Raw genomic sequence first — 15,395 nt, 5'->3', positions numbered from 1 at the left:
ATTGGTGGAAACTGTATGCTTTCTATTGGTTAAGATTTATGGTAGCTCCGCCCTGCTCGGCGGAGTACAAGAGCCCGTGCCGGCCCAGCAGCCTTCATTCTGTACCTGAGCTGCTAGGGGAAACATCTAGCTTATTAAAGCCTTCAGTTGGACTACAAGCTCGCTTTAGTTGTCATTGATCGTGCATCAATTTAATAAGCTAGTTTTTTAAAAAAAGGATGGAGCTCCGAATCAAGCTCCCGGAGTGTCTGCAACTCAGCCCCCACGCGGCGAACTCAGCGGCAATCTTCAAGCACTGGCTGGCGTGTTTTAAAGGGTATCTCGGGACAGCTGAAAACACACCCACGGGAGAACAGAAAATGCAAGTCCTGCACTCAAGGGTGAGCCCGGAGATTTACACCCTCATCGAGGAAGCGGAAGACTTCGATGCAGCAATAGAGCTGCTAAAAGGACATTATATTTGCCCGGTAAACCAGGTCTACACCCGACATCTGCTAGCAACGAGGCGACAAACCCCTGGGGAAATCGCTGGAAGAATTCTACCGTGCACTCCTGGTGTTGGGGAGAAACTGCAGCTGCCCGCAAGTTTCGGCGAGCGAACACACTGAACTCTTGGTCCAGGACGCTTTCATGGCAGGTATGCTATCCTCACAAATCCACCTGTGACTGCTAGAAAAAGACACTCAAGGTCTCAAGGAGGCACGGGCCCTTGCAGGCTCCCTGGATGTGGCCTCCAGAAACGCCCGCTCGTACGTTCCCGACTGCGCGGCAGTCCCCTGGGCAGCGTGGAACCCCTCCTCAGCCGACCCCGAGACATCCCCCATCCCCCCACAAGCCTGTGCTACAAGGCGGCCTGGCAACCCCGGGGGGCCCCGCGTCTACTTTTGCAGGCAGGCCAAGCACCCCCACCAGCGCTGCCCAGCCCGCGCATCCACCTGCAAGGGATGCAGTAAAAAGGGCCATTTCGTGGGGGTATGCCAGGCCCTTGCGGTTGCCGCGGTCTCCGGCGGCGATTGCGGATCGCCAACATAAACCTCTCCACAGTCCCCGTGCGACGAGCGGTCGCCGCCATCTTCCTACTCCAGGGCCACGTGCAGCACCCGGGCACCGCCATCTTGTCCCGCGGACGCCACGTTAGAGGGATGGGCGCTGCCATTTTGTGCACCCCCAGCCACGTGCGATCAATGGGAGCCGCCATCTTGGATGAACCCCCAGGACCCCAGCTTGGCTGACCACACACTTCCCGAAGAGAACACTCAACTGCCGCGATTAGCCTCGGTGACTCTGGATCAGTCCCGGCCTCGAACACACTCAACTGCTACAACAACTCTATTTATCAACGGGCACAAGACGTCCTGCCTAATTGACTCTGGGAGCACAGAGAGCTTCATCCACCCCGACACAGTAAGGTGCTGTTCTCTCCTCGTGCACCCCGTTAATCAAAAAATCTCCCTGGCCTCCGGTTCCCACTTAGTGGAGATAAAGGGGTTTTGTGTAGCAAACCTCACAGTCCAGGGAAGGGAGTTCAAAAATTTCCGTCTCAACGTCCTTCCCCACCTCTGCACGGCCACACTCCAAGGCTTAGACTTCCAGTGTAACCTCCAAAGTCGAAGCTTCAAATTCGGAGGCCCTATACCCCCCCCCCCCCCCCCACTGTCTGCGGCCTCGCGACCCTGAAGGTCGACCCGCCTTCCCTGTTTGCGAACCTCACCCCGGATTGCAAACCCATCGCCACCAGGAGCAGACGGTACAGTACCCAGGACCAGATCTTTATTAGGTCAGAGGTCCAAAGGCTACTGAAGGAAGGAGTCAATGAAGCCATCAACAGTCCCTGGAGAGCTCAAGTGGTGTGGTAAAGACCGGGGAGAAGCATAGGGTGGTCTTCAACTACAGTCAGACCATCAACAGGTTTACGCAGCTGGATGCATACTCTCTCCCCCGCATATCCGACCTGGTAAACAGGATCGCGCATTACAAGGTCTTCTCCACGGTGGAACTTTAAGTCCGCCGACCACCAGCTCCCCATCCGCACCAGTGACCGCAAATACACTGCCATCAAGGCAGATGGGCGGCTCTATCACTTCTTAAGGGTTCCCTTCGGTGATACCAATGGGTCTCGGTCTTCCAGCGCGAGAAGGACCGAATGGTTGACCGGTATGGTTTACGGGCAACATTCCCGTATCTCGATAATGTCACCATCTGCAGCCACGACACCGACCTCCGAAAATTCCTCCAGACCGCAAAAATCCTTAACCTTACATACAACAAGAATAAATGCGTGTTTAGCACCGACCGCCTAGCCATCCTCGGCTACGTAGTGCGAAATGGAGTTATAGGCCCCGACCCTGAACGCGTGCGCCCCCTTATGGAGTTCCCCCTCCCTCACTGCTCCAAGGCCCTGAAACGCTGCCTAGGGTTTTTCAGTTACTACGCCCAGTGGGTCCCCAACTATGCGGACAAGGCCCGTCCCCTGATCCAATCCACAGCTTTTCCCCTGTCGATAGAGGCCCGCCAGGCCTTCAGCCGCATCAAAGCAGACATTGCAAAGGCCAAGATGCACGGTATTACGGTACCTGGTATGCTGGAGCACCATTTGTGGAAACTGTATGCTTTCTATTGGTCAAGGTGTATGGTAGCTCCGCCCTACTAGGCGGGGTATAAGAGCCTGTGCCGCCCCAGCAGCCTTCATTCTGTACCTGAGCTGCTGGGGGAAACATCTAGCTTATTAAAGCCTTCAGTTGGACTACAACCTCGCTTTGGTGGTCATTGATCGTGCATCACCATTCTCAGGTAGAATCTCTCCACTGAATCCCTGATGGTAAATTTAATGTCCTTGCTCTTTGAGAAAATTAAGTCCTCTAATAAACCACAGGCATTGGGTGGAACTGAGACCTACAACCAAGCAGTTTCAGCCTCCGGGCTATATCAGTGAGGCAAAGGCAACAACCTCCACCTCTACCCAGAGTGAACAGCCAGTGAAACCGAAACCCCAAATATGACTACCAGCGGACATGGGAGTAATTCCAAACGAAGTATCTCCGACATGGTGCTAAAAAGGAAGCTGGCAAGTCTTGGGCAGGTCTGAAATATATGCATATGATCAGCTGGGGCATGCAAACAGCGATCGCATCTGTCCTTGGCGTTTGGAAAATATCCATTCATCCTTGCCTTGGTCAGGTGTGTCTCATGTAGCACCTTAAACTGAATTAAGCTCAGCCGGGCACATGAGGTCATGGAGTTGACCCTGTAAAGGGCCCCTCTCCAAGCCTCGCTAGTGAGTATAGGGCCCAGTTCATTCTCCCATTTCACCCTAACCCCGTTCAGAGGGGAGATTTTAGGCAAGAGAATGTGGCCATATAGGTCTGACATAGACCCTTTACCAGGCTAAGCAGAGGAAGGTGGAGCCAAGGAAGGGAAAGTAGTACGAGAGAAATCGCGAACTTGAAAATAGCGAAAAAGACGCGAGTCGAGTAGCTGAAATTTGTTCGCTAACTCTCTCAAAACTAGCAAACCTCCCCTCCATGAAAAGCGTTCAAGACCCTTCAATTTCCAGAGTCCAGCCCAGAAGGTAATAGAAGGTGAGGATAGGGGCCAGTGAAAACAGGGAGAGAAGTTTAAAAGTTTAAAATTTTTTTCCAGGTTCGAAGAGAGACGACCACCAGTGGGTTTGAGGAAAATCTAGCAGGAGAAAAGGGCAACGGTGCAGTAACTATGGCAAAGTGAGTGGATGTTGTACAAGAGCGAACCTCCATTAGGCTACAGATTGAAACGGGATCGTTGATCCATGTGGTGATATGCATGAACACATAAATGTATATATTAGTATATCGGTGCACATAACTGTCGGTATGACCTCCAGCCAGCAGGTGGTATCAGACATCCATCACTTGACTAGAGTGACCCATCTGTTGGTAATAGGACGTACAACAGGATATTCATACATAGAGTAGCTCCAGGGGAATTCAAGTAACTAAATAACAAAAACTTGTACTGGGAGCCTAACTGGGCTCGTCTTCCAGGGGGTTGACCTGAAAACATTCACTCATGCCTAGATTTAACCTATAGCAGAATGCATTAAGTGCCTTCATTTTGCCTTCGATGAAGGGAATTGGGTAATCTGCATAGATACCCGGTGTTCCACTCCATCTTGACTAATAGCCCCATTTGATTAGAAATCCTCAAGGTTATAGAGAGCGACTCAATTGCCAGGACGAATGAAAGTGGAGAAAGTGGACAGCCCTGCTTAGTGCCTCTTTTCAAGAGGAAGTAGTGTGAATATAAAATGTTTGTGCGACTGCTGGCCGTAGGGGCATTGTATGACAAGCGGATCCAAGAGGCAAATTTATGGTAGAGTCCAAATCTCCTGAAAATATCAAATGAATAATCCCATTCCACCCTGAGAGATACCATCACTCTGGCTCGGCAGCTGGGGAGGGGTAAAAAAATAACACTGAAAAGGCGACGTATATTGGCTGATAATTAACAGCCCTTTACAAAGCCGGTTTGATCCTCCAAAATTATACACGGAAGACAAAGCTCCACCTGGAGCACTAGAACCTTAGAGAGCTGCTTAACATCAGTGTTTAAAAGCAAGATGGGGCAGTATGAACTGCACTCGGTCGGGTCCTTGTTCCTCTGAAGGAGCAAGGAAATAGAGGCTTGACCTCTATTTGAATATGGTCTTCTGCCATATTCACAAAAAGTATCCTGGGAGCGCTGTATCTAACGTAGAGCCTGATTAGTGGTCAGTAGTTCAAACTGGGTCTGCAAATTTTTTCTGCTAGCTCTGGAGTGGATCAAGCGAAGGTAATATAAGGTGAGGATAGGGGCCAGTGAAGACAGGGTGAGGAGTGATCTACCTGGTGATCTACCTCTAAAATGGAGTCACCGACCTCTGCTGCTCCAACTTCTTCTTTAGCACATTGTCACAATAAGAAATAATATCCCCCTAAGGATGGCCCTAAGAGCTTCCCACAATGTGGAAGAGGAGATTGAATTGTCGTCGTCAAGAATAATTGTGGCCCGTATTTAACGGCACTTCAAGTGCCGAACATGAAACCCCTCGAGCATTCCACCATTACTGGCTGTCTTACCATCTGATTCACCAGACTCGCCTCTCGGCAGCTCGCACAAACAAGAGTGAGCTGCTTTTAAACGCTTCCTCACCACTCACTCCAGTCGACACACAAGCATGGTACCATGCAGACCTGCTCCTCACTTTGGCAGCACCAGCCTGGCCAGGCTTCTGAACAGAGTGGATCCGAGATGGGACATCCTGTTCCCTCAAGGGTGTTGGGAGGACCAGCAGCAGGGCCACCAATGCCGCCTGGGAGGCAGTGGCAACGGACGTCAGTGCTGGCGACATGAACTGAGGATCACCGTCCAATGTAGGAAGAAGACCAATGACTTCCACCTAGCTGCAAGTGTAAGTTGCCACCTCTCTCCAGGCATTGGTTCTGCCTGCCTCCTCTCAAATTCTCAAAACCCCCACCCACAAATCATTGGCTCACATCCTCCCCACATCGGTTTTAGTGCTTGTTGCTCAGATCCTCCTGGCACCCACTAGCACAACCCCTTCATGTTCAGGTAGGCGGCATGGTTACACAGTGGTTAGCATGGTTGCCCTCACAGCACCAGGGTCCAGGTTACATTCTGGCCTTGGGTGACTGTCCGTATGGAGTTTGTACTTTCTCCCAGTGTCTGCGTGGGTTTCCTCCCACAGGTGAAAGATGGATTGGTCATGCTCACTCAACTTCAATCTTGCTAATGGTATGGAAATTGGTGCTAATTGGTGTCAATGATATGCACGCCATATTTGAGCGTGATCCGGAACTCGCCATCGGGAGCGAGCCGGTTACATTGCAAACCGATTCGCTCCCTGCATCAACTTCTAGCTGACCACTTTAAAACCAGTCGAGCGTGAAGGGTCGTGATTGGAAAACACTTAATTATGTTTGAAGTGGTCAAAGCGCTGTCAATCAAAGCGTTATGTTTATAAAACATTGAGGTTAGACCACTTCAGAGTTACTCAACCATGAAGGAAGGTGAATGAGAGCTGGGGTTGGAAGCTGTCAATCACAGCTTCGTAAAATCAATAGCAAAGAGACGCATTTTCTCTTTCCAGGAATTGACAAGTGCTGCTCCCCGTGTCTAAGCCACAAGTGTATTGCCCAGGTCAATGTTAAAGCAGTGAGTTTTTTCACTGCCACTGTCTGCGGTGCGCTCTATCTTCCAGACAGATGTCTCTGTTCTGGAGGGTGTGGGCTTCCTGACAAGGGTCTCACATTTAGTGGGTATCGGGGAGGGGCTGGCCCTCAGATGAACTTTGGGGGCAACTCCCTCAAAGAGTTACCCCATTGACACACTGCGAGGTCCGCCGCGTCAGGACCACGTTGATCAGGACCCGCAGTGGTTCTCGTCCATGTTATTCCCAGTCCAGAGGACCGGAGAATCATGCAGGCCGGAGATTACACATAGAGAAACTGCTATAAGGAGGAAATAGGTTGTGGAATTGTTGTTTTGGCATCACCAGGGAATTGTGTCTGAAATGTACCTGAAACCACAAGTTAGATTATGGGCACGATTCAGTGGCCTCGATGCGCTCGAGTGAGAGCACAACGCAGACAGTAGATCCTGGGTAAAGCCTCCCACGGGCTTCCCGACAGCCTGTGTGCCTCACAGGATCTACTAGAGTACCGAGCAGCATCGGAATCGGAACTCCACCCAAAAGGGGTGGTACCAAACAGCGCTCGCTAAAGTAGGTCTTAAACCTACTTGAGGCTAAGCTACCCGGGATCTACTGGCCTCCCTCGATCTACCAGGGAGGCTGCAGCGGGGTGATCAGTACTGATCCAGTACAAAGTGGACCAGGCGGAACAGCACCTGGGGGGGTCTCCCGGGCCATCGGAGGCCACTGGTGGTCAGGGACAGGGCAAGGTGGCCCTTTGGCCCTCCCCTGGAATGTGGGCACCTTGGCACTGCCCATCTGGCACCATGGCACTGCCACCCTGGCAGGAGCACAACTGGGTTGCCAGTGCAAGGGTGCCTGGATGGCACGGTCAAGGGTCAGGGCCCGAGTGGGCCATGCCCATGAAAGGAGGGTGGAGCTGGGGTTTGAAGGGTGGGTGGGTGCATGACAGCAAAGTAGGGGAGGTGCTGTAAGGGGGCTTAGGAGGGCCTGAAGAGGGGGCCTCCAGGGACCCCATAGCAGGGTGTCCTCACTTGGGGGGGGGATGTGGAGTAGTGCACTTATGTGTGAGGGGTGACATGGCCCTTGGGTGGGGGACCCACAAGCTCACTTAGAGATCAGGCACCCTTTCAAAATGGCAGCCTGATCTCAGAGTTCAGCTCCCCAGTGCTGAAAAAATTCTGAGGGCACGATTCTCCAGAAAGATTTGCAGTGGTGGAGTTGGAGGTGGGGATGCTGAGAGACCAGCAGAAAAGGCTCCTAGAGAAGGTGGAGGATCTAGAGAATAGGTCCCGCCAGCAGAACTTGAGAATCGTCGGTCTCCAGGAGGGGTCCGAAGGTGCGGACGCTGGGGCATACATAGCAGGCATGTTCGAGACGTTGCTGGGGGATGGGGCATTCTCCCGACCCTTGGAGGTGGACAGGGCTCACAGAGCGCTCGCAAGGAAATCGCGAGTGGGGAACACCCCCCGAGAGCAATGGTGGTGAGATTCCACAGGTACTTGAACAAGGAGCGTATTTGGTGGGCCAGGCAGACACGGAGTTGTAAATGGGAGAACAGCATCCTGCGGATCTATCAGGATCTGAGTGCGGAGGTGGCCAGGAGAAGAGCGGGGTTCAATCAGATAAAGGTGACCCTCAAGGTGAAGTTTGGACTGCTGTATCTGGCCCGTCTCTGGTCACGTACGAGGAGCAACATTTTTATTTTGAGTCGTCCGAGGAAGCGATGGACTTCGCTAGAAGGAAAGGACTAGTAGCGGTCTGAGGACTTTGAACTTTGCAGCAGCGCTCACGTTAAAAAGGTTTCTTGTTTTTCTTTTTTTGGGGGCATTATTTGTAATGCCTTCTATATCTATTTGGGGCCTGTTGCAGAGCTGAGTGAGTTAAAAGTTTACATTTGCACTGATGGGGGCTGGAGGTGTGTTTGTAGTAGATGCTGGATCATCTGTTTGATCTTTTCTTCTGTTTATCGTGTTTTATTTTTATTTTTTTAGGGCAATTGTGTTGGGGCTGCGATCCTGATTAATAAGCGAGTGGCATTTGAGGCGGGAAGAATAGTTGCGGATGTGGGAGGCCGGTACATTATGGTCAGTGGGAAACTGGAGGGGTTGCAGGTTGCACTAGTAAATGTGTACCCGCCAAATTGGGATGATGTGGAGTTTATAAAGAGGATGCTGGGGACGATCCCGGACCTGGATTCGCATAAGTTGGTCATGGGAGGTGACTTTAACACAGTTATTGACCCTGGGTTAGACCGGTCGAGCTCAAGGACAGGCAGGGTGCCAGCAATGGCAAAGGAGCTAAAGGGGTTTATGGAGCAGATGGCGGTGGGGGGGGGGGGGGAAAGACCCATGGAGATTTGGGCAGCCGAGAGTGAAGGAGTTCTCCTTCTATCCACATGTGCATAAAGTGTACTCCCGGATTGATTTCTTTATTTTGAATAGAGCTCTCCTGAAGGGCATAGTGGGCATGGGGTATTCGGCGATCACAATCTCGGATCATGCCCCGCACTGGGTTGACCAACAGGTTAGCAGGGAGAGTGGCCAGCGCCCGCTCTGGAGGCTGGACGTGGGCTTTTAGCTGATGAAGAGGTGTGCGGGCGGCTGAGGAAATGTATTCAGAACTACCTGGAAGTCAACGACACAGATAGAACATAGAACATAGAACAATACAGCGCAGTACAGGCCCTTCGGCCCACGATGTTGCACCGAAACAAAAGCCATCTAACCTACACTATGCCATTATCATCCATATGTTTATCCAATAAACTTTTAAATGCCCTCAATGTTGGCGAGTTCACTACTGTAGCAGGTAGGGCATTCCACGGCCTCACTACTCTTTGCGTAAAGAACCTACCTCTGACCTCTGTCCTATATCTATTACCCCTCAGTTTAAAGTTATGTCCCCTCGTGCCAGCCATATCCATCCGCGGGAGAAGGCTCTCACTGTCCACCCTATCCAACCCCCTGATCATTTTGTATGCCTCTATTAAGTCTCCTCTTAACCTTCTTCTCTCCAACGAAAACAACCTCAAGTCCGTCAGCCTTTCCTCATAAGATTTTCCCTCCATACCAGGCAACATCCTGGTAAATCTCCTCTGCACCCGCTCCAAAGCCTCCACGTCCTTCCTATAATGCGGTGACCAGAACTGTACGCAATACTCCAAATGCGGCCGGACCAGAGTTCTGTACAGCTGCAACATGACCTCCCGACTCCGGAACTCAATCCCTCTACCAATAAAGGCCAACACTCCATAGGCCTTCTTCACAACCCTATCAACCTGGGTGGCAACTTTCAGGGATCTATGTACATGGACACCTAGATCCCTCTGCTCAGCCACACTTTCAAGAACTTTACCATTAGCCAAATATTCCGCATTCCTGTTATTCCTTCCAAAGTGAATCACCTCACACTTCTCTACATTAAACTCCATTTGCCACCTCTCAGCCCAGCTCTGCAGCTTATCTATATCCCTCTGTAACCTGCTACATCCTTCCACACTATCGACAACACCACCGACTTTAGTATCGTCTGCAAATTTACTCACCCACCCTTCTGCGCCTTCCTCTCGGTCATTGATAAAAATGACAAACAGCAACGGCCCCAGAACAGATCCTTGTGGTACTCCACTTGTGACTGTACTCCATTCTGAACATTTCCCATCAACCACCACCCTCTGTCTTCTTTCAGCTAGCCAATTTCTGATCCACATCTCTAAATCACCCTCAATCCCCAGCCTCCGTATTTTTTGCAATAGCCTACCGTGGGGAACCTTATCAAACGCTTTGCTGAAATCCATATACACCACATCAACTGCTCTACCCTCGTCTACCTGTTCAGTCACCTTCTCAAAGAACTCAATAAGGTTTGTGAGGCATGACCTACCCTTCACAAAGCCATGCTGACTATCCCTGATCATATTATTCCTATCTAGATGATTATAAATCTTGTCCCTTATAATCCCCTCCAAGACTTTACCCACTACAGACGTGAGGCTCACCGGTCTATAGTTGCCGGGGTTGTCTCTGCTCCCCTTTTTGAACAAAGGGACCACATTTGCTGTCCTCCAGTCCTCTGGCACTATTCCTGTAGCCAATGATGACATAAAAATCAAAGCCAAAGGTCCAGCAATCTCTTCCCTGGCCTCCCATAGAATCCTAGGATAAATCCCATCAGGTCCCGGGGACTTATCTATTTTCAGCCTGTCCAGAATTGCCAACACCTCTTCCCTACGTACCTCAATGCCATCTATTCTATTAGCCTGGGGCTCAGCATTCTCCTCCACAACATTATCTTTTTCCTGAGTGAATACTGACGAAAAATATTCATTTAGTATCTCGCCTATCTCTTCAGACTCCACACACAATTTCCCATCCCTGTCCTTGACTGGTCCTACTCTTTCCCTAGTCATTCGCTTATTCCTGACATACCTATAGAAAGCTTTTGGGTTTTCCTTAATCCTTCCTGCCAAATACTTCTCATGTCCCCTCCTTGCTCGTCTTAGCTCTCTCTTTAGATCCTTCCTCGCTACCTTGTAACTATCCATCGCCCCAACCGAAACTTCACACTTCATCTTCACATAGGCCTTCTTCTTCCTCTTAACAAGAGATTCCACTTCCTTGGTAAACCACGGTTCCCTCGCTCGACGCCTTCCTCCCTGTCTGACCGGTACATACTTATCAAGAACACGCAGTAGCTGATCCTTGAACAAGCCCCACTTATCCAGTGTGCCCAACACTTGCAGCCTACTTCTCCACCTTATCCCCCCCAAGTCACGTCTAATGGCATCATAATTGCCCTTCCCCCAGCTATAACTCTTGCCCTGCGGTGTATACTTATCCCTTTCCATCATTAACGTAAACGTCACCGAATTGTGGTCACTGTCCCCAAAGTGCTCTCCTACCTCCAAATCCAACACCTGGCCTGGTTCATTACCCAAAACCAAATCCAACGTGGCCTCGCCTCTTGTTGGCCTGTCAACATATTGTTTCAGGAAACCCTCCTGCACACACTGTACAAAAAACGACCCATCTATTGTACTCGAACTATATATTTTCCAGTCAATATTTGGAAAGTTAAAGTCTCCCATAATAACTTCCCTGTTACTTTCGCTCTTCTCCAGGATCATCCTCGCCATCCTTTCCTCTACATCCCTAGAACTATTAGGAGGCCTATAAAAAACTCCCAACAGGGTGACCTCTCCTTTCCTGTTTCTAACTTCAGCCAATACTACCTCGGAAGAAGAGTCCCCATCTAGCATCCTCTCCGCCACCGTAATACTGCTCTTGACTAGCAGCGCCACACCTCCCCCTCTTTTGCCTCCTTCTCTGAGCTTACTAAAACACCTAAACCCCGGAACCTGCAACATCCATTCCTGTCCCTGCTCTATCCATGTCTCCGAAATGGCCACAACATCGAAGTCCCAGGTACCAACCCACGCTGCCAGTTCCCCTACCTTGTTTCGTATACTCCTGGCATTGAAGTAGACACACTTCAAACCACCTACCTGAACGCTGGCCCCCTCCTGCGACGTCAAATCTGTGCTCCTGACCTCTATACTCTCATTCTCCCTTACCCTAAAACTACAATCCAGGTTCCCATGCCCCTGCTGCATTAGTTTAAACCCCCCCAAAGAGCACTAACAAATCTCCCCCCCAGGATATTTGTGCCCCTCAGGTTCAGATGTAGACCATCCTGTCTGTAGAGGTCCCACCTTCCCCAGAAAGAGCCCCAGTTATCCAAAAATCTGAAACCCTCCCGCCTGCACCATCCCTGTAGCCACGTGTTTAAATGCTCTCTCTCCCTATTCCTCATCTCACTATCACGTGGCACAGGCAACAACCCAGAGATAACAACTCTGTTTGTTCTAGTTCTGAGCTTCCATCCTAGCTCCCTGAAAGTCTGCCTGACATCCTTGTCCCCTTTCCTACCTATGTCATTGGTGCCAATGTGGACCACGACTTGGGGCTGCTCCCCCTCCCCCCTAAGGACCCGGAAAACACGATCAGAGACATCACGTACCCTTGCACCTGGGAGGCAACATACCAAACGTGAGTCTCTCACGCTCCCACAAAATCTCCTATCTGTGCCCCTGACTATAGAGTCCCCAATTACTAATGCTCTGCTCCTCTCCCCCCTTCCCTTCTGAGCAACAGGGACAGACTCCGTGCCAGAGGCCCGTACCCCATGGCTTACCCCTGGTAAGTCGTCCCCCCCACAAGTATCCAAAGCGGTATACTAGTTTCTCAGGGGAATGACCGCAGGGGATCCCTGCACTGACTGTTTTTTCCCAGTCCCTCTTACAGTTACCCACCTATCTCCAATCTTTGGTGTAACTAATTCCCTGAAGCTGCTATCTATGACCCCTTCTGCCTCCCGAATGATCCGAAGTTCTTCCAACTCCAGCTCCAGTTCCCTAACTCGGTCTTGGAGGAGCTGGAGATGGCAGCACTTCCTGCAGGTAAAATCAGCAGGGACACTAACTGCATCCCTCACCTCAAACATCCTGCAGGAGGAACATTGCACTCCCTTCCCTGCCATTCCTCTAACTTTCTACCAAGATCTGGCTAACAACTAAATTAAATTTTTATAAAAAATAATAATAATATAATAAAAATATGGTACTTACCTCAGACCAATGGGTTTTATTATTAGGTTAGAGGAGGAGGGCGGGTGGGAGACACTACACGTGTAGAGTCTCGGGTTTCCTCTCCACCAGAATTTATTGGTGAGGGTCTTCCCAGACGTCCGGAAGTTTCGGCGGCGGTGGTCTGGGAAGCATTGAAGGCGGTGGTTAGAGGGGAGCTGATCCCGGTACGGGTCCATAGGGAGAAGGCAGACAGAGCAGAGACGGACCGACTGATAAAAGGAGATATTGCAGGTCGACAGGAGGTATGAGGAGACCCAGAGGCAGGGCTTTTAAGCGAATGACGGAGGCAACAGGCGGAGTTTGGCTTGTTAACTACAAGGAGGGTGGTAAAGCAGCTAAGGAAGGCAAGGGGGGGCGATCTATGAGCATGGGGAGAAGGCCAGCAGAATGCTCGTGCAGCAGCTTAGAAAGAGGGAGGCAGCCAGGGAGATTTGGAAAGTTAAGGGCTGGGACGGGAACCTGGTTGGAGACTCAGCAGGGGTGAATAAGGCGTTCAAGGAGTTTTACAGTAGGCTGTATGGGTCAGAACCCCCAGCGGGGCCAGAGGGGATGAAGCACATTTTAGGGGGGCTGAATTTTCCGAAGGTAGACGGGGTGGGGGGTTGGTAGAAGGGCTGGGGGCCCAGATCGGGTCGAAAGAGATAAAGGGTCTGAAGGCCATGCAGTCGGGTAAAGCCCCGGCGCCGGATGGGTACCTAGTGGAGTTTTATAGACCATAAGACATAGGAGCCGAAGTAAGGCCATTCGGCCCATCGAGTCCACTCCACCATTCAATCATGGCTGATTTCAACTCCATTTACCCGCTCTCTCTCCATAGCCCTTAATTCCTCAGGAAATCAAGAATTTATCAACTTCTGTCTTAAAGACACTCAACGTCCCGGCCTCCACCGCCTTCTGTGGCAATGAATTCCACAGACCCACCACTCTCTGGCTGAAGAAATTTCTCCTCATCTCTGTTCTAAAGTGACTCCCTTTTATTCTAAGGCTGTGCCCCCAGGTCCTAGTCTCCCCTGCTAATGGAAACAACTTCCCTACGTCCACCCTATCTAAGCCATTCATTATCTTGCAAGTTTCTGTTAGATCTCCCCTCAACCTCCTAAACTCCAATGAATATAATCCCAGGATCCTCAGACGTTCATCGTATGTTAGGCCTACCATTCCTGGGATCATCCGTGTGAATCTCCGCTGGACCCGCTCCAGTGCCAGTATGTCCTTCCTGAGGTGTGGGGCCCAGAATTGCTCACAGTATTCTAAATGGGGCCTAACTAATGCTTTATAAAGCTTCAGAAGTACATCCCTGCTTTTATATTCCAAGCCTCTTGAGATAAATGACAACATTGCATTTGCTTTCTTAATTACGGACTCAATCTGCAAGTTTACCTTTAGAGAATCCTGGACTAGGACTCCCAAGTCCCTTTGCACTTCAGCATTATGAATTTTGTCACCGTTTAGAAAATAGTCCATGCCTCTATTCGTTTTTCCAAAGTGCAAGACCTCGCACTTGCCCACGTTGAATTTCATCAGCCATTTCTTGGACCACTCTCCTAAACTGTCTAAATCTTTCTGCAGCCTCCCCACCTCCTGCATACTACCTGCCCCTCCACCTATCTTTGTATCATCGGCAAACTTAGCCAGAATGCCCCCAGTCCCGTCATCTAGATCATTAATATATAAAGAGAACAGCTGTGGCCCCAACACTGAACCCTGCGGGACATCACTCGTCACCGGTTGCCATTCCGAAAAAGAACCTTTTATCCCAGCACTCTGCCTTCTGCCTGACAGCCAATCGTCAATCCATGTTAGTACCTTGCCTCGAATACCATACTTATTTTACTCAGCAGTCTCCCGTGAGGCACCTTATCAAAGGCCTTTTGGAAGTCAAGATAGATAACATCCATTGGCTCTCCTTGGTCTAACCTATTTGTTATCTCTTCAAAGAACTCTAACAGGTTTGTCAGGCATGACCTCCCCTTACTAAATCCATGCTGACTTGTCCTAATCTGACCCTGCACTTCCAAGAATTTAGAAATCTCATCCTTAACAATGGATTCTAGAATCTTGCCAACAACCGAGGTTAGGCTAATTGGCCTATAATTTTCCATCTTTTTCCTTGTTCCCTTCAAGAACAGGGGGGTTACAGCAGCGATTTTCCAATCCTCTGGGACTTTCCCTGACTCCTGTGACTTTTGAAAGATCATAACTAACGCCCCCACTATTTCTTCAGCTATCTCCTTTAGAACTCTAGGATGTAGCCCATCTGGGCCTGGAGATTTATCAATTTTTAGACCTCCTAGTTTCTCTAGCACTTTCTCCTTTGTGATGGCTACCATATTCAACTCTGCCCCCTGACTCTCCGGAATGGTTGGGATATTACTCATGTCTTCTACTGTGAAGACTGACGCAAAGTACTTATTTAGTTCCTCAGCTATTTCCTGGTCTCCCATCATTAGATTACCAGCGTCATTTTGGAGCGGCCCAATGTCTAGTTTTGCCTCCCATTTGTTTTTAATGTATTTAAAGAAACTTTTACTATCATTCCTAATGTTACTGACTAGCCTA

The 15,395-nt window shown here is 50.1% G+C and overlaps 1 protein-coding gene across 4 annotated transcripts in view; it reads right to left on the bottom strand.

Moving 5' to 3' along the window:
- LOC140408575 (SH3 domain and tetratricopeptide repeat-containing protein 1) overlaps positions 1-15,395 on the bottom strand; it is a 124,440-nt gene that overhangs the window by 76,683 nt on the left and 32,362 nt on the right. The window lies entirely within an intron of this gene.

This window comes from Scyliorhinus torazame, chromosome 3, assembly GCF_047496885.1.
Source record: "Scyliorhinus torazame isolate Kashiwa2021f chromosome 3, sScyTor2.1, whole genome shotgun sequence".
Lineage (NCBI taxonomy): Eukaryota > Metazoa > Chordata > Chondrichthyes > Carcharhiniformes > Scyliorhinidae > Scyliorhinus > Scyliorhinus torazame.
Note: the sequence above shows the minus strand (reverse complement) of the source record. Positions and strands in the feature narration are given on the sequence as shown.